Source organism: Bicyclus anynana, chromosome 4 (assembly GCF_947172395.1).
Source record: "Bicyclus anynana chromosome 4, ilBicAnyn1.1, whole genome shotgun sequence".
Lineage (NCBI taxonomy): Eukaryota > Metazoa > Arthropoda > Insecta > Lepidoptera > Nymphalidae > Bicyclus > Bicyclus anynana.
Window position 1 is genome coordinate 17,337,252 of NC_069086.1, and position 22,466 is coordinate 17,359,717.

General features: G+C 34.5%; 1 protein-coding gene across 2 annotated transcripts in view; it reads right to left on the minus strand.

Moving 5' to 3' along the window:
• The window catches only part of LOC112053695 (uncharacterized), a 102,639-nt gene extending 82,170 nt beyond the window's left edge, over window positions 1-20,469 (minus strand). For both annotated transcript variants that reach the window (XM_052881312.1, XM_052881311.1), the window contains exon 1: window positions 20,291-20,469. The gene's annotated coding sequence lies outside the window, so the exon portion shown is untranslated. The remainder of the gene's footprint in view (window positions 1-20,290) is intronic.
• Between the last annotated feature and the right edge of the window lie 1,997 nt (window positions 20,470-22,466).

A 22,466-nucleotide genomic window follows, 5' to 3' on the forward strand; every position in this document is an offset into this window, starting at 1 on the left:
CTGCACCCGCCGCCATTGGTCGAAATTTTTTACTCTTCACGAGATATGTCACATGCTAGTACTGGTGAGCAAACCTTGATATATTAACTTTTAACATAAAAAATCTTATAAGTCGATGTCGTATATGCGTTACAGCGACTTTTTGTCGTACAACATGTCGCTGACGTGGGCACTGGCGACATTAATCCAGAGTTTACATAGCTTCATATAATTAAACAGCCTAAGGGTAGCTTCAGATAACTCATTCGGGCCACTTTTATACCGCCAAGCAATTATTAACACTTAGCCGGATGGGGCACTTACATAAATTACTGACACTGCATAATATCATGAAGTTATCTCGGCTTGCTTGCAGAAAAAAAGGTTTGATATAAAAACAAACTGTGTCTACACGTAATATTATAGAGATTAAATTATTTTTATTAACCGACTTCAAAAAAAGGAGTATGTTTCTCGAAGGAGTATGTTATTCGACGGTTTATATATTATATATATTTTTTAATTAATGCAGACGCTAGCGTGGATCTCACAATGCATTGTTGTAACATATCGCAAAGACCATAAGTAGTGTTTTCCATGAAAATAGCCAAGCCTTGAATTTTTCAATCACTTTCAAAAATATTTCAAATTGCCAAATAATATACTTGAAACTTTTCCACGAATCAATATTTGTGAGTGCGACTGTAGTCAAGAACTAAAAGGGAATGCCTATGCCCGGCCTAGGCCTACCCTAAACACCCGGACAATAAACTTATATCTAAAAAAATCTTAATAATTCTACTTTAATATTAAAATCACTTCACAAAAAGAAAGTTTGCTACAACGTTTTACATTTTTAATTCATCTTTAATTTGTCACTAACGGACAAGCAAAGATTGTTGACCATACAGCCTGAGATTTGCAACATTTTTTGAAGACCTCGTTGGTTATGTTCGTTGGTATCAGAAAAAAATAATACAAGCAAATAATACAACTTCAAATGTTACTTCACCGATTTGGTACGTCGGCGAACTTTTTGAGCAAGAAGTGATAAAGAAATGTTTTTTTCTTCTAGAAATATACTTTTACTAAAGCAATTATTTAACCAAATCCTTATTTATACATCATATAATCATCATCATATACTTTTAGACGGGGATATATCTGGATTCTCGAGGCCGTTGTATGGGCCGGTGGGTATTCTCCTTTGTCTTTCAATAAAAAACCACAGTGAATTATCGTTTCCCACACGATTCACCGTGAAGGTGTTAAAACCTTCGAAAAGTCGCTCAATCATCGTTGCTATTATCTGATGCGGTAGGTAATTAAGAAGCAATTACTTGCATAGATTACGTTATTTTATAGTCTCGTTCGGGTCAAACTAATCGACAATGCAGTTATTTGTATCTGGGCTTAATATAAATGTCTGATTGACCGCTGTTTTTGAGTCTTTGCGCATGCTTGTACAATAAGTATTTTATTTAATTATTTATTTATTTATTTATACTTTATTTGTACACCACAACATACGAAAAGCAAATAATAAGACAGAAAAAAGTATAGCACAGAAGTTGGATACAAAAGGCGGCCTTATCGCTACGTTTTTTTTTGTAAAGTATGATTATATAAAATAAATATAGTATTTTAGAAGTATTCGTAAGTAGGTATTTAGATTAGGACCAGCTTATACCTGCATCTAGAGAGAAAAAAGGAACCCCCTAGAGAAAAAAGCATTTTGTGTCACACAGAAAACTTCAGTTTTTCATAATAAGTACTTAAAATATACGAGAAATTAATAAAGCACTTAAAAAATCATATAAGTATATTAAAAATGTTTCATATCATTCATATCATTAATCATATTAGTAAATTAAAAAATTTTAATATATGAAATTATAGTTCATATATTAAAAATGTCACATTTAATGTACGAAAACTGTATGAATTTTCATCTAATTACGATAAAATATTTTTAATAGATTTTGAAATTTTATAATCTTATTTATTTTGCAAATATCCAGTCAATCTTTGCTTTTTATGTATAAAATAGTTATTTAACCTTATTTACCCGAATGTATCATTAAAATCAATATATTCAAACCTAGTCATCATCCCCATTATTTGACATGTTTTTGTACGCGCGTTTAATTAACACTTTTGTTTATGTACCTGCGCAACTGTCATCTTGGTTCAACTTACTTACCAAGGACTATACTAGAGTAAATACTATACCTACCTCACGATCTACAATAAGACATACTAACAACTATAACACGTGGTAAAACAGACGATACCAATCGGTAGGCCAACAGAACCGTTTCCAGGTGACAACCGGTGCGGTGGTGACACTATCAGTGATCGGGGTCATTACAACGGTAGGTATATACTGGTGAACTATGATGGTAACAGATTCATTTGATTGCTTGATGTTATCTTCGTTAAATTAAAAAAAACCGGCCAAGTGCGAGCTGGACTCCCGCACCGGGGGTTCAGTACAATCCTGGGCTTATAGGTACTGTAACGATTTTTGTACAATCGGGATGGAAGTTTAAACTGATTAAAAATATTTTTATTACATGACAAAAAAATTATGGTTTTCGGATTTTTTTCTTTATCTATACTCTATACTAATATATAAAGCTAAAGAGTTTGTTTGTTTGTTTGATTGAACGCGCTAATCTCAGGAACTACTGGTCCGATTTGAAAAATTCTGTCAGTGTTAGATAGCTCATCTATCGAGGAAGGCTATAGGCTATATTATCCCCGTATTCCTACAGGAACGAGAACCACGCAGGTAAAACCGCGCGTCATCTATTTGTGTTTTATGACGTGACTTGCTACCACATTTCAAGATTCTGAGTTTACCTTGTAGGTTTTGATTATTTTGAGGGTCGAAAACTTGCAGATAAATGGCTATATCTTTTAATTGTGTTGGCTTAGTTAAAAGTTTGTTTTTTTAACAATTCTAAGGGACGGCAGAACAGAGTATTTGATATGAACTTTAACTTGATGCATTGTTCCTGAGAAAAAGGTTTTTCAAGGTGACTGTTAAAAGTGCATATAAAAATATCATTAAACGTAAAAGAGGAGTAGTGTAATTTTTTGGAAAAACATCACTTTGCAGAAGTAAAAACCAAAGTTTCATTAGCTGAAACGACATAAAATTTTCTAGCACATGGTAGGACTAAATTACACTGAAGGTGGGGATTTTTGTGTTTTGTAATTTCAGCTAACATAGCGTTAGTTTAGTAGGACTTGATGTCAGTTAACACTCTGTAGAGCATGTCGTACTATTTACGGGACACCCTGTATAATATCGTCGTATTCACAAATGAATTTGCAGAAAGTACGCGGGTGAAACCGCGCGCCGTCGGCTAGTTTATTTAATATTACGTAATGATGATTATGACCTGCTCTTTCTGAAAGTCAAATTCTTAGAGGATTTATTAAATTAAATCCTCTTCCAAAAATTTTTTATACTTAGATGATACTAATTACGTACGCATAGATACTAGATATAGACTATTGATAAAAATGATTTAGCTTAATCTATACCCTGTTTCATGTCTTTCCTGTAACTGTGCTACTGAGTCTAGATCTGAATAAAACAAAACTGAAGCTTAAGTTAACGTACCGGTGGTGCCATCTGTTATGATGTTTATTAAACTCGCACTAAACTTTACTACCTAAGGTTCAAGGTGTGAAAAAGCACATGGAACCATACTATACAATGCTATGTGCCTATAAAATCACCGCAAAAATCCACTGAGCACACACAAGCAATTTTGTTTTGCCTGTACGTTTATTCGTTTATTCAAATAAAATGCTCCAAACCGAATTGTTTTTTTTTTTCCTTTTTTTCAGCCACGGAGACCAAATTGAAAATTAAAAAAGAATAATTATAAACTAAAAATTAGCATGCAAAGAAAGAAGGCTTATTGCTAAAGCAATCTTTAACAGGCAACTCCTGATGACATGATGGCGCAGAAAGAGCGGGAAGGTGCAATATAAATAAATAAATAAACATACATTTATGCAGTTTAGTTTTTAGTTACGTATATGAGTATACCAGTAATACACACACATTATGAAGGCTCCATTAAAACGACAGCACGTTTAATGAAGCTGCCAAATGTATAAAACAACAATATTAGCAGTAAAGCCGTAAGGACACCGGACAAGCGACAGTGAGGACTTGACTCAGCGCATGACGTCAGCCAAATACCAACCGCGCAAGGTCTGTCACTGGCTCCTACGACTGGTAATATTCACATTTTATACCAATCTATACTAATATTATAAATGCGAAAGTCTGTCTGTTTGTTACCTTTTCACGGCTAAACGGCTGAACCGATCAGGATAAATTTTCGTATAATGGTAAACAGTTGACAGTTTGTTTGTTGAAAATCCCTTTTTTTACCCGACTGCAAGACGGGTTTTTCGCGCGTATCTTGTATGTATGTTTGTTTGTATGTATGTATGTATGTATGTATGTATGTATGTATGTATGTAATATTCTTTATTACCTCATATCTTCTAAACCACTGAACGGATTTACGTAATTAGGATATCGTTAGATTTGTCTCAATAACCCAAGTGTTCTTAGATAGGTGAAACTAAAAAAAATAACAAGACGACTGTGAGACGCTATAGACTCGAGGTGAATTTTTTTTTTTTTTTCTTATATTGCAGTATGGGTATCAAATTCAAGAGTTTTTGTGAGGATTCTAAAATGGTATATGATGGCCATGTTTAAAAAAAACTACAATTAGAAAAGCGTTATTTATTAGTTGTCTATAAGTACAAAATACGCGAGGCGGATGACTATGGGTGCGAGCAGGTTTGTGAAGTTATAAAATAGACTAAATTTAATATATTGATTATAAAAATCGGCTAGTGCAAGTCGCATTCGCCCATCGAGCGTTCCGTAGAATTTTTTGAATAGTTGCTTAACCTCGGTTGGACGTATAAATTATTGTACTTTGTAAAAAAACGTAATAAATAAATCTGAAATTTACCATCTATTGTAACTAAAAAGTGTGAAATAAATAAATTAATTAAACAAATAAAAAACCCGACTGCATAAAGTATAAAAAAACTCTAGGTTTTTTTATTGGCTGTTTTGAACACTTTTACTGTATTGTCTATATTTAATTTGTAGACAAGGAAGTGGAACAAAAAAAATATTTATCTGATTAATTTTCGAAAATTCTGAAAATTATTTTCTCAACAGCAATTTATATCTTCTATCCTGAAAAAAATACTATATTTTTAAATATGTATATAAAAATGAATTGCTGTTCGTTAGTCTCGCTAAAACTCGAGAACCGCTGAACGGATTTATCTTATCTTGGTCTTCAAATGTTCGTGGAGGTATAGGGAAGGTTTAAAAGGTGAGAAAAAGTAGAATAATTGCCGGAAAAACCATAAAAACAACCCTTTTCTATTTCCCATACAAACGTTTAAGAGTCAAGGGGTAGGCTATGGTAGGGGTAAAGTAGTGAAGAGTAGGGATAGGGAAGAAGTGCACATAAGTCAAAGCGAAGCTTGACCGGGTCCACTAGTTATAAATAATACCTTAAAGCCCATTTTGGGACATGCCCTTTTCAATTGTAATACACTCGTGTAATTTTAAGACAATGAAACACCGATTCTATAGGTGCAGTTTGTATGAACACGTTTGATCATGATCATATATTTTTGACAGAGGGGTAACCTCTGAATCTTCCAATCTAAAACCTTCTGCCTATAGAAGGTAATTGGTCTGTGGTAACGTCGCATTACTTCGCGAAAAAACTGTTTTTGTATCTTTATGGCATTTGATTGAATAAAAAATAACTTTGAACTTGAGCAGGCACCAAAATTAATTTAATATTCATGAAGATGTAAAATAAATTTTTGAAAAATACTCTCGCATTTCACACACAACACAATATTACGTAAGAATGTACCGCCATTTTATTTGCTTATTATGTAAATTATAGTCCGCAAGTAGATGATAGCACAATAAATCCACGTCAAAAACCACAATAAAAACTAGCAAGGTATGATACAGCAACATACATTAGGCTTTTTGTCGTGTGCTAAATCGCCAACCTCTCTGGACTTGGAACTAGAGATGGGAAAATGACTCATTTATGAAATGATTAATTTCTTATGTCTCAAGTCTTATAGTTCAAGGAGCCATTCATTCTATTCTGTATTTTGAAATAATGATTGACCCGTAGTCATGTGACTCAACGATTCTCTTTCAACAAAACCTTCAAAAACTAAAAAACTATGGTAATGACAGATTCGATCGATAACTTGATCACATGACTTGTCGATAGCGAATGTCATTCCCATACATTTTTTAATTTACGAAGCGTTTGCAATTGTTGAAAAAGATTAGACGCGCTACAAGGCTATAGGCCCAGATATACTTGACATGTCTTTAAGAAAACTACTTAAAAATATTTTTTTATAATTATATATTTTCTGGTTGTTTGACCACATTGACTGTTGACACTAAAACCGCTGTAGGAATATCAATGAGGATTTCTCAGGTTTTAGTAAATTAAATAATGATGATTGGACGTAAAATAATAAAACATGGACAAGTGTCCATAAGGGTATGTTAGAATGCTTCTTCTGTGATGAGAGATATAGAGCTTTTCTAGACAGAACTCCTTCATTGTACACATGACATACTCATGTGTACAATGAAGTGTTTATGCATATACATTAATATTATGTTTAACTCCGCAACAAAAACTTTGTTCTTTCTCCCGAGCTTGTTTCCACACTTGGTCGAAAAGCTGGCCGTTGTTCTAAATTCAAAACTTAATCATTTTGAAACAGCTCTAGTGAACTGAGTCAAAAACAAATCGTGAGATAAAGATTAATGAGCGATATAGTTCATTTTTATCTTTCGCTCGCGAACTACCCAACTCTACCAACTAATAACAGAGTCACGTACAAACATCCTGCGTCGCTGCTTATAAAAAAAAGCACGGCTAATCGTCGGTCATCGCACTCTATAGTGCTTTCGTTAAATTCTCACTCATAAAATAATAACCATATTTCGTCGGAGTCGAATCGAAAATTACTTAATATTATATGGAAGTTGATTAACGTTTATATTTGAAAAAGGAAATCGAATGGAGAATTAATTGATTTAATGTTAATTATTTTGTAGAATTTAGTAGCTACACTCGCAATGATGATGGTTAGACAAAATTAATTTTGATGGAAGTTTGAACTACTTAGTGACGAAAATATCTACCTATGTAATTGTATCTTATGTTTACAAATAACCATCTAAACACAGAAGAGTAGTATTATTTATGAATATGAAATACAATTAAAGTAAATAGCTGATATGTTATTTTGGTCATTACGAGTTCATGAAAAATCTCAAGATTTGTATTATCTGATAGCTATTTGGAGATATAAAAGCTAGTAGTCTAAAAGTACTATTTGATTTTTTTTTTATTTCTTGAGAGTCTTAAAAGAAAGAAAAGGTTATCTCACGGTAGACATTTATCTATTTGATTTAATCTTCGGTGTGAATATCGGTGAAATGTTTTAATCTGTTTATGAATTAAAAATATCTTCCCGCCATTTTACGACATAACTGTAGAGAGCCAAGGCAAAGAGCAATACGCTTTCAGCCAGCGGCGTCATATATTTTATTTTATGGCAACCCGGCGCCGACCGCTTACGGGAAATACAAGTTCCATTTTAGTTTAGTTCATCGACAAACACGCTTCTGTTCTCTCTTCTGCACGAAGACTACACGATTCTGTTCCAAAGGCAGAAAAATTAAAACAAAGGTTGTACCCAAAATGGCCATACAGATTTGCAACTATAGAATATAAGACAAAGTCCTCCGCCACGTCTGTCTGCCTGTCTATTCCTTATAACCTCAAAACTATGGAACGGATTTTCAACAGATTGAATAATTTATTTGGGTTTGGTAAAATTTCAAGACAACATTTTATAAAATGTTTCCTGTCAATCGTTTGAAATATTATGATATTTTGTTGGAAGTGTCAAAAATAAATACAAATATACGCTTTATTAAAACCAACATAAATCAATATTCACTAACTTTGGTTTATTAACCATCTAATTTAATAAACAACAAATCAATATTTAACAACCGCATATTCCGTATTCCGTAAAACCATTGTTAACGAAAAACACACTGGTTAGTAATATATTTATTTCAATGTAAAACATGTGAAATTGTAATAGCTGTTGGTTATCCTAATAAAATAAATAAATAAATAAATAAATATTAATCAGTTAGCAATAAATTAATGGCGAATCGCGTGACTTAAGAATTACTCACAATAAGTAATTGGTAATTTCATGTACATCCACTAATGTTACTCAAAGTTAGTGAAAAGGCCAGCTGGTCCAGTACGTTGCTAAGCTTGTTCTATAAGGACATTACCTTCTTCTCATACGGAGATGGCGCGACGTGTCACTCTTCATTTTCGCTGTATACACAGGTGGTACTGGTACAAGGTACAATCGTCATAGTGCCTAATTTGGTACGGCGTGAGTGGCGACCCATTTCTATTGTTATAAAAAGTAAATATTAATCTGTGAGCTATAAAAAATGTATGTGTCAGCTTCGACGTGCGACTGGAGTCCAATCCTTTATTATAAAGAACAGCTAAAGTGGGAATTTAACGCTTTGATATTTGCAAAATATTTATTTCATATATATGTTTTCATTAGTGAAAAAAAAATAAAACTAAGGATACTGTCTAATAATCAACGCATAGCATCTAACACCTTGTTTCAATCGATATAGCACTGTAGCAAAAATTAGTAGTAAAGGAGGATTTTTGTATTTTTTTTTTGTTTTTTGAGTTTGGGTAGGTGAAGTAGTAAAGTTTCTTCCTCTAAAATCTATTTTTAAGCCACTAGGAGTTACCGATTGCCATAAACCATCAAGAATGTGTTTCAAATTCAAATTCAAGTACACTGTACCGACTCGTAAATCTATGATTATACAGTTCACTTGTACCTATTGATGAGTTCAATGGCATATTGACATTTCAATACAGGGATTAAATGAACTTGACCTTGATTGTACTAACAAAACGATTTAATTTACTTTGATTGATTGATCGGCTCATGCAAAAAATATTCAATTTTAGTTAAGTCAAGTTGGCTGACAATGACAAATGTAGGTAGATAATCCTTTAGGTACCAACAATTAGGTGACCCAAGATTTGTGACCTATAGGAAACTATTAAAAAACTGTGTAAATATATTAAGAAAACATTTAACATACATATTACGTAAACAATGCGCTTCCTTTGAATTCGAAAACTATGTAACGTGAGTTAATTCAGAGTAAATTGTCTACAAAATTGGCTTCTAAAATTATTTCTGGAATCAGAGACCCCTAATTTTGAAACCCACAAAACTGCCCGAGGTGGCAATCATACTGTATTAGGTTAGAAATGTTATACTATTACGTCATTATGCAGGACTTCGGCGCTGCAGAGTATTAATGGGTAGTAACCACTCCAGGGGCCGGCCATCTTTGTTTCATGATACCTTGCGGCTGCTCTACATTGAACCTTTATTGGTCTAATTCGTTGAGGTCATGTTTAGAGTTTAACTTTTGCTAGCCAGCACTTAGATTTAACTTAATAGCATACCCGGTCAAGCTTCGCTTTGACTTATGAGCACTTCTTCCCTATCCCTACCCTACACTACCTCTACCTTACCCCTACCCTACCCTACCCCTGCACTACCTCTGAGGATATTTATTACAAAAAATGTGATAAATTCAGTACCGCTTATACTATCTACTAAACTAAATAGTCCGAACAAAGCCTAATTATTTGGTTTGGATAGATAAACCAGTTATTGAGTTATAACATTACAGAGAAAAGTGGCATTGATTTTTATATATAAAGACTAGCCGACGCCCTGCGGTTTCAACCGCGTAAATCCCGTTCCCGTGAGAATACGGGGATATAAATATAACCTAATGTATATATAATAATATATTCACTAATAACGTAGCTTTCTAGTGGTAAAAGAATTTTCAAAATTGATTCAGGAGATCCACAGGTTATCAATGATAATTTTATACTATAGATCGGTTATGTCCCTACAAAATCACCGCAAAAATTTATCCGAATACAACACTGAGCGCACACATGCACAATTTTGTCTTTAATTCCATTATATATTTATGTATATATATAGTTTTTACACTTCCTGAACACACAACTCGACATTGTAGACGATATTTAGGTATTATTTGTTTAAATAACGTTGGTTGATGACCACAACTAGCATTGAGTTCGGCATAAATTTCCTCTTTTGAGCGTCTCAATTTTCATGCGCTAGTAACACATCTATTAGTATTTTATATCATTGCAGATCACCCTATACAATTCATTATGATTCATTATAATATCAGTATAGATGTACAATTTGATCGTATTTTAACGGAGTTTTAACATTTGGTGAATGCAGTTGCATGATCCCAACCCCTCGAACACGGAGTCACCCACCGTGAATTTGTCCGTTATGCATCCAAATTTTGGAAATTCGTGACAATTTTATAAACAGAAATTTAGGTTAAGTCATACTTTGACTTATGCTTTCTGTGGTTTATTGCGAAAATTCATGATATAGCAGCAATGAATAACATAAATCTTAACGTTTAAAAGAGTGATTGAGGTTTTGTTGATTGGCCCAGGTCTGGAACGATGCCCTGTAGAAACCGAAAGGGGTGTGGATTTTCCTACTCCAACAAATTAGCCCGCTTCCATCTTAGATTGCATCATCACTTGCCATCAGGTGAGATTGTAGTCAAGGACCAACTTGTAAAGAATAAAAAAAAAAGTTATGTCGAAAGATGCAAACATATCGTAGTCTAAGATACAAGATACAAGTTTATATTACCCATTCCTCTGACGGTTTTAACGTGACATAATACCGAAACGCTAAATCACTTGACGTTACAGTTATTCCGATAGGATGGTTACTATCCACACCCGATGCATGCTACTAAATAAGGCCTAAGCTAATTTAAAAATATATAAATTTACTCGAGCAGAGATTCGAAGCCAGGAACTCTCAGACAAAAACGCAGCATTTGCATTAATTAACACAGCGCCCGAGAGGTTGCCTCCTGCTATTGAAGCATCAAATACCTACTTATCCGTAGTACACGATGATAATTTTATACTATAGATCGGTTACTTCCCACGGCAAAAAATGATCCGAATAATAGGCTACAAAACTGATCACACACATGCACAATTTTGTCTTTAATTCCATTATTTATTTATGTATATTACTTTTAAACTTCCTGAACACACAATTCGACATTGTAGGAGATATTTAGGTATTATTTGTTTAAATAACGGTCGTTGTTCACAACAACTAACAATGAGATGTGGAAATTTCCTCTTTTGAGCTAACTTTGAGCTAATAACACATCTAACAGTATTTAACATCATTGGTAGCACACACGTTCTATCGTGGTTGTATCCATAGCTCTACAGACCGGATACACATTAAAGTGTCGTATTAGCGATCTAAAGTGCTAGAATCCAAGTACATTATAGTCACTTGATCACACGTTATCATAAAAAAAAAAACATAAACAGAGCATAAGTGATCAAGGAGGTTTTATGGCAAAAGCGCGCGGCAGATAAAAAAAAAGAGCGAGCATAAAATATTGATCGGCTCGCATCGATGTCCTCTGTAAATAATGATGCATTAAAATACAAGACAGCGTAATAATATGCAGGTTTTTTTACGCGACTACGCTTACCTTGATGTTAAAGATCATTGTTAAAGGCTGTATTGAGAATTACGTATATAGATGCCAGTTTCTGAGGTTTATCAGCTTAAATTATCTTTTATGCGCACCGAATTTAATGACCAATTTCGAGGACCTATGTAATCTCATGTAGATATGAGATATATGAGAGAGACGCCTTTCTACCTACATAGGAATGGGGTTTAGACAATGATAATTTTATACTATAGATCGGTTACGTCCCTACAAAATCACCGCAAAAAGTGATCCGATTGAAAAATGACTACAACACTGAGCGCTCACATGCACAATTTTATCTTTAATTCCATTATATTTATGTATATATAGTTTTTTACACTTCTTGAACACAGAACTCGACATTGTAGACGATATTTAGGTATTATTTGTTCAAATAATGTTTGTTGTTGACTACAACTAACATTGGGTAGATGTTAGACTATATTATAATAATTATCACAGAAACATAGATTTATAACACATAGATTAGCTCTTACGCTGTCATAGTCACAGAAGTGGTTATTAGTCTAAGCACAAAATATAAACTGATCGGACTCATAGAAAATGCTAAGATGTATGCTAAACCCCTTTGGCTTGGCTTGGCTGGCTTATCATTCTTTCAGAGATAGAGGGGTTTAACAGCACCAACTTTTAACCGCGGGCTGCATATATGGTATGATACAAAAATCGTTTTGTTTTATATCTCTACCCAAGAATCTCCGAGAGGAGACTCGAGTTCAGCAGTGAGCCGAATACGGGTTAATAATGATGACGATGACCCAAAAATCGAACCCAGGATCTTATTATCCAAAGCCAACTAGGCAGTTAATTATACACGTAGGTAGGTATGATATAAATGAATCTTGTAACATATTGAAAACATTGTTGTCTTCCAAAGACTAGTTCAAAAGATTTTAACAATAAATTAAAGATACACAAATTAAAAAAAAATTAAACCAAATAAAAAGAACGATAAAAAGAACGTCACTAACGTCAACAAATTAACAAAGAAGCAAAACAAACAAAGTTGCCTCTCAATCTCCGAATAGAAAGACGAAAGGACTCGAAACTACTTCACTAAAAAAATAAAAAAAAAAACACAAAACCTCATTACCATTCCGGAGTTAACGGCTTACTCTGGGAATTAGTTTCGTTAATAACGAGGGAATAGTGGAGGTTTTATGGGCTTCGAGATTTTACTGCAAGTTAAAAACTTTAAGCGATTTACCAATATTTTTAGTTATAGTTATTTAATTCTTCATTATATCATACGAAACGACTTGTTATGGTAAAGTTATTTTTGAAAGTTCGGGTGACTTGAATATCGTAGTTAGGAGGTAAAACACGGATCTAAGTCTGGTTTGGTCTTTGGCTCGTTATCAAATTACCAGCCAAGACTTTCTTAGTTCATCATTATCAACCCATATTCGACTCACTGCTGAGCTCGAGTCTCCTGTCAAAAAGAGAAGGGTTAAGCCAATAGTCCACCACGCTGGCTCAATGCATATTGACAGACTTCACACACACAGGGAATTAAGAAAATTCTCTGGTGTGCAGTTTTCCTCACGATGTTTTCCTTCACCGTTTGAGATACGTGATATTTAATTTCTTAAAATGCACACAACTGAAAGTTTGAGGTGCATGCCCCGGACCGGATTCGAACCTACGCCCTTCGAAGTCGGAGGCAGAGGTCATATCCACTGGGCTATCACGTTTCCTTTTCTTAGTTATTTCCTTCCTATCTTTCCAAACATTGTATCTACACTTTTCAAAAGTTCTTGTAAACTGGGCCTACTTATAATAAACTTTGAATTAGAATTTCCGCTACATCTCCTGCTTTGAGGTGTGGACATAGCTGTCGCTTATGGGGCCGAAGGTTCAACTTAGTAAGCACATTCCAGCATAAGCTTTATGGGTAGCCAGTAAGCTTTACTTAGAATACATGCAAGACCAGAAATTAAATCTTGGAAATGTTCGATGGGATTAAAACATGTGCATCGACTACTTCTCTGTCTACAGCATCTACAGAAAAAAAAAATCTTACAACAATGATTAAGAGTTAAGATCTATAAAGACTTTATATTGCGTACGTTTTAAATTAGCACTCATCGACATAGGTTAGGTCTCCCGTCGCTCGGTGTACCTATCGTATATCAATATCAACACTATTGTATTACTTAATTTAATACACAAAACTTGATTGGCATCACCACTGTGCTTAGAGCATTTCCATGTTGAACATAATAAGTTTTGGAATTCACAGGCTTTCATGCCAAAGAAGTGTCGGTAGGCTACTCCGGCATGGCTATCTGAACTAAACAACAATGATATAATTAAAAAGACTCTTGCTACCATTCCATACGTATTCATGTGCTAATTAGAGCCGTCAGGAATAAGTCAAGATTATTGCAAAAGACCTGCTGTATTGACACTGGTTTCCTGGGACAAACCCTAATGAGTGACGCTACTTTATGGACCATCTCTTTTCTTTCTTCGCTACAAACTTTCGCTACAAACTTTATGGACCACTTCGTTTATTTTAACACTAGAATTATTAACTGCTAACTAGGTATTTACTATCACATTCCAAATTTAAATTTATTTTTACATAATAAGTTTTGTATTCACAGGCTTTCATGCCAAAGAAGTGTCGGTAGGCTACTCCGGCATGGCTATCTGAACTAAACAACAATGATATAATTAAAAAGACTCTTGCTACCATTCCATACGTATTCATGTGCTAATTAGAGCCGTCAGGAATAAGTCAAGATTATTGCAAAAGACCTGCTGTATTGACACTGGTTTCCTGGGAAAAACCCTAATGTGTGACGCTACTTTATGGACCATCTCTTTTTTTTTTTTCTTCTTCCTTTCTTTTATATTTTGATACACTAGAATTACTAACTAAAATTTTAATTTATTTAACACACTATTAGATATTGTTCAAATACACACCAGCTCTAATCTGTCAGGTAAGTTGGGATTATGGCAAAAGACGCTGGTTCCCTGGAAAATGGGCGAGGCCCGAATTTGGGACGCTACAAACTTTATGGAACATTTCGTTTATTTTAACACTTGAATTATTAACTAGGTATTTAATATTTACTATCACGTTCCAAATTTAAATTTATTTATACACACTATTTGTTCACATACACACACACTTTTACATGCTGATTTCTTAGTACAAAGTAAATGTTTTCGAGCTATTGAGATGAAAGTAACCATTTTCATCTCGCAAACGCTTGCGGCGCGGCAATTTGCTTTTCGCTGTGCGGCTCGTGGCCGTCGAGTTAGATGCGGAAATTCAAGTGGTGGCGCATTCCGGGCCAGAGCTACGTGAATAGCGCGTTAGGTGCACTTACAATACTTGAATGGCGGGCTATTAAACCCTGTACGGAGATTAAGCTAGGTTTACATTCGACACATCATACATCAAAAGCACTGGCTTCCTATTAAACCCCTAGCTGTATTCTCTCGATATAATATTGGTATTTTGAAATGCATGTTGCTTAGTCAATATATAATCCTCCTGTAAAAGAGGATTTCATCCATAGATCAACCACGCTTTTTCAAAGCGATTTCATAGGCTTAGGGTGCTAATGTTTGTCTTTGTATCTATCTTCTAATATAATATGCTATTAACTTTGATGAAGACCTGGGCCTGTAGCCAAGTGGCACGTCGATTCTCTTTCTACGATCGCTAATGCTTCGAATGCGAAAACTATAAAAATGTATGGGAATGACAGATCTTGATCACGTGACCTGTCGATAGCAAATATCATTCCCATACATCTTTCTAGTTTTCGAAGCGTTAGCGATCGTAGAAAAAGAATCGACATGCCACTTGGCTAGAGGGGCAGGGCCGACAGCTTTAGGTGATCTCCGACATGTCAATCAAGCTGTTAATGCACGGGGTTTATCATGACTAATTTCCCAACTTCCCAATGATATGAAACACCTTCCTTGGGTTGCTAATAAGAATTTCATGCCATGAAGACAATCCCGGGCGGGAATATAGTAATATCGTCTAGTATGGTATACGATAACAAGATAATAATATAAGCCAACTTTCTCTAATAAGACAGATAGTATAGAGTTTTGTTTATGACACAGGAACATCGGTAAATGTAAGCCCAGCTTTAACATGTTCCACGCGAGATTTATGAATGTTTACGATTGTAAAATTCCACTAAATCTTTCTTTACGAGAAGATTGCCGACGTATAAAACATCGAGAACACGAACGTTTACATTCTCAATTACGCGAAAGTGTGACTTGTGTGGTTGTCTGCTTATAATTGTCAGAACATCGATAACCATCTCCTGTAACTGTATCAAATTTCTAGAAACACGCATCGCTGTATATATAATGATTTATTTATTATGTTATCCTCCGCGAAAAGCTGACGAACCCATGCGACAATGTCACCCAAGTCCAATCAAATACTCTGTGTATCAATAAAGGTCGAAAACGACACTTTGCAATTGCACGTTGTAGAGTCAACATCTCCTGAGGATGCTCCGGTTTCGAGGTGAAACGTACTTAGAGAGTATTTTGTCGGACCTGGGTGGCGTTGTCGCATGGGTTCGTCAGCTTTTCGCGGTGGATAGCAAAATAAATAAATCAGTACATATCCATGAGGAACTTTCGCAAAGTAACGCCTGCTTCTATCCAATACGCATCGCAGTGTTTTGATTTAAATGGCGAAGATGGTGACATAATCAAATTTTTAACTGCGTCATCGTTTGTGTTTTGTAGAATTATTCTATATCAGATTTGCACTTGAATGTTCAAAGGTGATTATTTTTGTAGTTTACCAATATTACACAGTATAAGTCTATACTAATATTAAAGCTGAAGAGTTTGTTTGTTTGTTTGATTGAACGCGCTAGTCTCAGGAACTACAGGTCCGATTTGAAAAATTCTTTCAGTGTTAGATAGCCCATTTATCGAGGAAGGCTATAGGCTATATATTATCCCTGTATTCCTACGGGAACGCGAACCACGCGGGTGAAACCGTGCGGCGTCAGTTAGTTATTAAGATAATTGAACTTTTTTTAGGCAAATATTCTCTATTCAGGCAAGGGGGAATTATACGCAGATTGCCTACGCTTAGGGCATCGATGAGCGCAAAGCAGCGTATTGAATGAACTAAAAATGAACTGCTGAATAATATATTCTGCGGAATATTGTTGTTAATAATGTTATAGTTATCCAGGTGGTCTATTTACGTGTTCTATCAATTATAATATAAGCTGCTATACAAAAATGCTGTGTTATAAACAATGTTCTATAAGGTGGGACATCTGCTGTAGTATGAATAAAAATTAAGATGAAATTGGCCAATAAACTAACACGTCGAGTGTAATAGAACAATACGACTAAGACAGAGCTACTGCGATGCTTATCTTGTATCGTTAAGTTTGCCTTCCGTGCAAGAAGCGGCAGTAAAGTTTTTACAACCGTATAAAACATATTGACAACTGGTTATAAAGAAATTTCACGTAGACTACCTGACGATAGCAGTTTCAACTAGAGATTATTGAATAAGCTACTCAATAGGATAGGATAAAAGAGTAGAGGAAGACCAAAGAAGAGATGGCTGGAGTGCGTAATATTGAATTGTTTTTAGGGTTCAGTAGTCAACAAGGAACCCTTATAGTTTTGCCATGTCCGTCTGTCTGTCCGCGGTTATTAGAATATTTTTATTATCTATTAAATTTGTCTACGACTTTGAATGCAGTGACGTGCATAAGGTGTTTAACTAGGGCATGCACTATAAGTAAATATTGGAAAATTCCTTGTCCTACAATGTATTTTGTGGTCCAACTTTGGTTTGTATTGAGTTCTTAGGGTAGGCAGTGCTTTTTGGCATCTATTAAGTGCACGCCACTGTTTGAGTGTATGTATATTTATTGCATAAAGCTGTATTGTATAAATAAAATATATTAACTTCAGCTGCTTAGATATTATAAGGAAAATCCTGCAATAATTTTTCTACATACCTACCTTATTATCAAATGCATATAAGTAAGAACTAGTTAGGTATTATTACATTGTTAATTTTATTTATTTCTATATAAAAGGAACTCAGTTGAATATAGTTAGTTAAGTAAAGTTAGCCCGCTTCCATCTTAGATTACATCATCACTTACCATCAGGTGAGATTGTAGTCAAGGGCTAACTTGTAAAGAATATATATATATATATATAAGTACATCCGTTTGGGAGCTATGGTGCACAATCTCACTTAAATAACAATCAAAGTTATAAGACCCCTCTTTCTGCATCGGGAATAAAAAAATAACCATAATTACTCAAATACCGAATAATCTTGTTTTAAATTTTTTAACGTTAAAAATAATTAATTAAATACTTAATTATTATACTTATAAGTCTTATTCCTACTAAGATAGGTACTTGAATGAGTAATTTAAATAACAATACATAAATCATAGACTCATCTTCATTCCAGCAGTCGCGGAAGCGGTCACAGCTGGCCGATTTTGATAATAATCCTGTTCAATATAAAAACCTTCGTCGCGCAGACCTTATAATATTTTCACGAGGTCATGTATTAGGTAACACGACGAATGAATAGCTTACAAAACGATGCGGAGTGAACGTAAACGTACCATTCAAAGTTACCTACTGAAACCATTGCAGAACATTATTTTTCTGTACAAGCGGACTCTCGCGGTTTCACCCGCGTTATTTCTCGTTCCCCGGGAAATACGGGGATTAAAGCCTATGTTACTATGTGATGAATAAAAAGTTTGTTTATAATCCGAAATGTTTATATTTACAGTATGAAGATGGCTTTACACTTTTCGCTATAAATAAAAAGCAGCATTTTTCAACGCAGGGGACGTAGCATTGTTACTTCTCCGCTGATTGTAAGGTTTTACTATCGCTTTATTTGTGTTATAGTTCGTGCGCTGTAGCATGGTAAGGGTGACAGTTTATTTCATTGATAGTGTAACTTTCTATTGGTGGAAGAATTATGAAAATCGGTCCAATAGTGTCGAAGCCTATTCGGTACAAACAAAAAATCTTTCCTCTTTACAATATTAGTCTACTAGAAGATTTGCACATTAATGGGACTGCCTCCTTTATTACTGCCTCGTTGGCCACATAGTTACATAGGTGGCTTCGGATCGAGTTCCTGGATTCGAGTCCTGGGTCTGTACTGAGTTTTCTTTTGAGATTAGTAAAAAATCTCATTTTAAATGTTGGGAAGTTGGTAGTATTACACTCTTGTGCCTTAGAGAGCACGTTAAAGCGTCTGATTAACCGTTATCATTAACATCTGATGATGATCGTTATAAAAATCAAACATTATTAACCTAAGCCTGCCAAAGCGCTGTGTAACAGCGTGGTGGATGTGAGCTTCATATCCTCTTTTCTATAAGGAGACCAGGTTAATTCACTATCTTTGACGCATGCTATTTGACGAAATTGAGATTATATGAAACAAAATGAATGTCATCCGCTGCCTACTGGAGGATATCATATAGTGCGTAGATGACATATTTTGTCAATTGATTGAATGTTTATCTTAATAGGTTGATAATAAAGACCAAAATAGTGAATAGGCCAAATGGCTTTGTAGTGGGCCGTCAAAATAAACTGATTTTGTTGAACGGGACCGCAGCAGGGGTTAAGAACGATGTAGTTCTGCTTGAGTTGAGCCCGATGGATAGAAAAGCTTCTGTGTGACTCGGACCTTGGGTTAGAAGAACGTTGGGCTGATGGGACTTGTGGGTAATATTAGTAATTGTGAGATCCACGTTCAGAATACGTATGAAGTCAGGTATCTTCTACACCAGTGAAAACAAGCAGGCGCGAAAAAATTTTCACCTAACTTAATTTAAGTAAAAGTTTACTTAACCTATTGTTTTAAATTTCACGCGCCTTAATAGGTAGTTATATAGGTATCTTACAATGAATCGGTGCTACTTATCAATGTAAGTTCTCCAGTCAACGGTAAACTGGATTGAAGTTTCTTTGTTTATTATAATTTTGCGCCACTGTGTTATTCTTTTTAACTTAATACATATATATTACATTATCTATATTTCTATAAATACGTCTATATTACTTGCCCATTTTTCAACTTTATGTAATAAAATTATGAAACATCAGGTTAATTTATATGAATAACTTTTGTGCTAATTATTAAACTCTGTTGAATAATTTTAATTCATCCGAGGTTGCAATTAATTACCGATATGAGCAAGAATTTATTGCGCACTTAAAATATTTATTTAATTAAATATATTAAACTAATAATTTTGTTTCATCATAACGAAAACCACAAAACCGCTCCATTATAAGTACAATGTCAGTCAATTATAAAGCACACAACAGTATTGCAGTACATACTTTTTGCCACTCACTTATAATAGTTTTCCTTCGCGCTCCGGTTAGATTTTCTAGCGTTCCCACGTTTTTAAAAATATTAGAGCTTACAACTAGTTTAATTATTATATGACAAACCTCTTTCGAGTCGTAGGCTGTGTGCAGTCCGATCGTGTGTGAATTAAAAAAGTAAACAATCACAGATTATGAAACACTTTTGTAACGGCACGTTCGACACAGTTCGCGATCGATCGGTTACAGCCGCAGCGCGATACGTGCGCGCGCGCAGGTCGTTCCGCACTGACTGACTGACTGCCAACGCATGCAAACGCAATGGTGAACGTATGGCCTTCCTGCCCACAGCTTATTAGAACTAGCCTTTATTATGTATTTTCCAAATTTGGACGAAATTATTAGGTTCGCTGAAATCTACATTAATTACAGATTTTCATTAATTCACAGTTTCCTTTGCAAGCGCTTTTAAAAAGCCCTATCTGTTTCTAATGACTGTATGTACCAACGGTTGAAAATTCCAATAAAAAGCACCAATGAGAGTTTTCTTATCATGAGTATTTACCTATTGTTTTAAAAAAGTATATGTATAGTATGATAGTATTATATTTAAAACAATACATTTAAGGGTGTTTTTTAAGACACGGGATACGTGTACGATAAGGGATAACACTTGCGCTTCGTGCAAATGAAAGACATCAACGCGCTCCCACCTCATTTTCATTCGCATTTAAAAATTATTACTTTTCTCCCGTTGAGAATATTATTTAAAAAGCCAGTATTTATACATACAGGGTGCTCGGGAGTATTTCCCATAACTCTAGGGTTATATTATTTGAGGAAAATTAATTAAACATGTCCAAGGAACGTGTGTTCTAAAATGAATATTTTCGAAGTAAATAATATTTCTTTTGTTAACAGATCTTAAAATGCGTCCTTTATACGCATCCTTATAATAATGACGTAGCAAAATTTATATATCTAGTATAAATATGTAGTCTACTACTGTCATCATCATCTTAACTTGTCATTGAATGAAAAATATTTCTTTTCATTTTATCTAAAGGCGTGTGTAACATGGATAGTCGGAAATATTTGAATTACTTTGTCTGAAAACATGGTAAGGTTTTTTTAGTTGAAAAAAAATAGTTACACAGTTCGATTTCTATAAGTGGTCTCGTAAACACCTTGAACTTATAGGAATTACTACCGAGCACCCTGTATATAATTATAGTTTTTTTGTAATACATAAATATTATTCTTTTTCCAAAGAAAAAACCACCTTCAAATTGATAATGATGATGATAAGAAGTGAAGTTGATTTTTTGTCCATATCCACAAGTGATTTTACAAGTATAATAAGCTTGTTCGTAAACTGTAGGCTGTTTTTCATCAATTTCTAACCTATATTAAAATATATCAAATGATGAAGTCGTGAGTATCAATAGTTATATAATTATTTATTATCAGTCTGTATCTGCTCAGAGCTGGGCCTTACAAACCATCACCACACACGATTCACTGCATTCTTTATCCAGTTCCAGCCACTGACTATGACAATAAAACATTTTAAGTAGTTAATTAAATATCACGGGTATCAATCGGTGAAGAAAAAACATCGTGAGTAAACCTGCATACCTTGGAATTTTCTTATTTCATAACGTGAATGAAGTCTGCCAATCCGCATTGAGCGTGGTGGACTATTAGCCTAACCCCTCTTATCTCTGAGAGGAGACTCGTGCTTTACAGTGAGCTGAATATGGGTTCGTAATTGTAAAAACATAAACATGATTTTTTTTTATCTGTCTGTGTGTCCAGAGTCAGACCAATCTCTGGAATGGCTGGACTAATTTTTACTAGATGATAGAGGAGGTTTTTGAGCAACATAATTAGAGTACGTTTTATCCCGAAGAAATCAATGGTTCTTGCAGAATTTGTGCACTGAACTGAATTTTATGCGACGAGCTTAAGTTAACCACTAGAAAAACTGTTGTTTTCATATTATCTGGACATACTCATATGTAGATCGCTTTAAATATTTACCTACTGCAACTGTTTTTCTGTCAGTGTCTGTATCTTTTCACGGCTTAACTGCTACTTTTGGTAGGTACCTACAGTGATAAATGGCGCCTTGCATCAGAACTTAGGCTACTTATTATCGGCGATATTATCGAGAAACAGAAAACGAGAACGAAATTGCGAGCGCCCACTAATGAATGTCGTTTAATATCCTCTGTAAAAAACGCCTGTTAAAACTACTTAGCAATAATTATGATGACCATATGGCTACCTATCGTGGCCA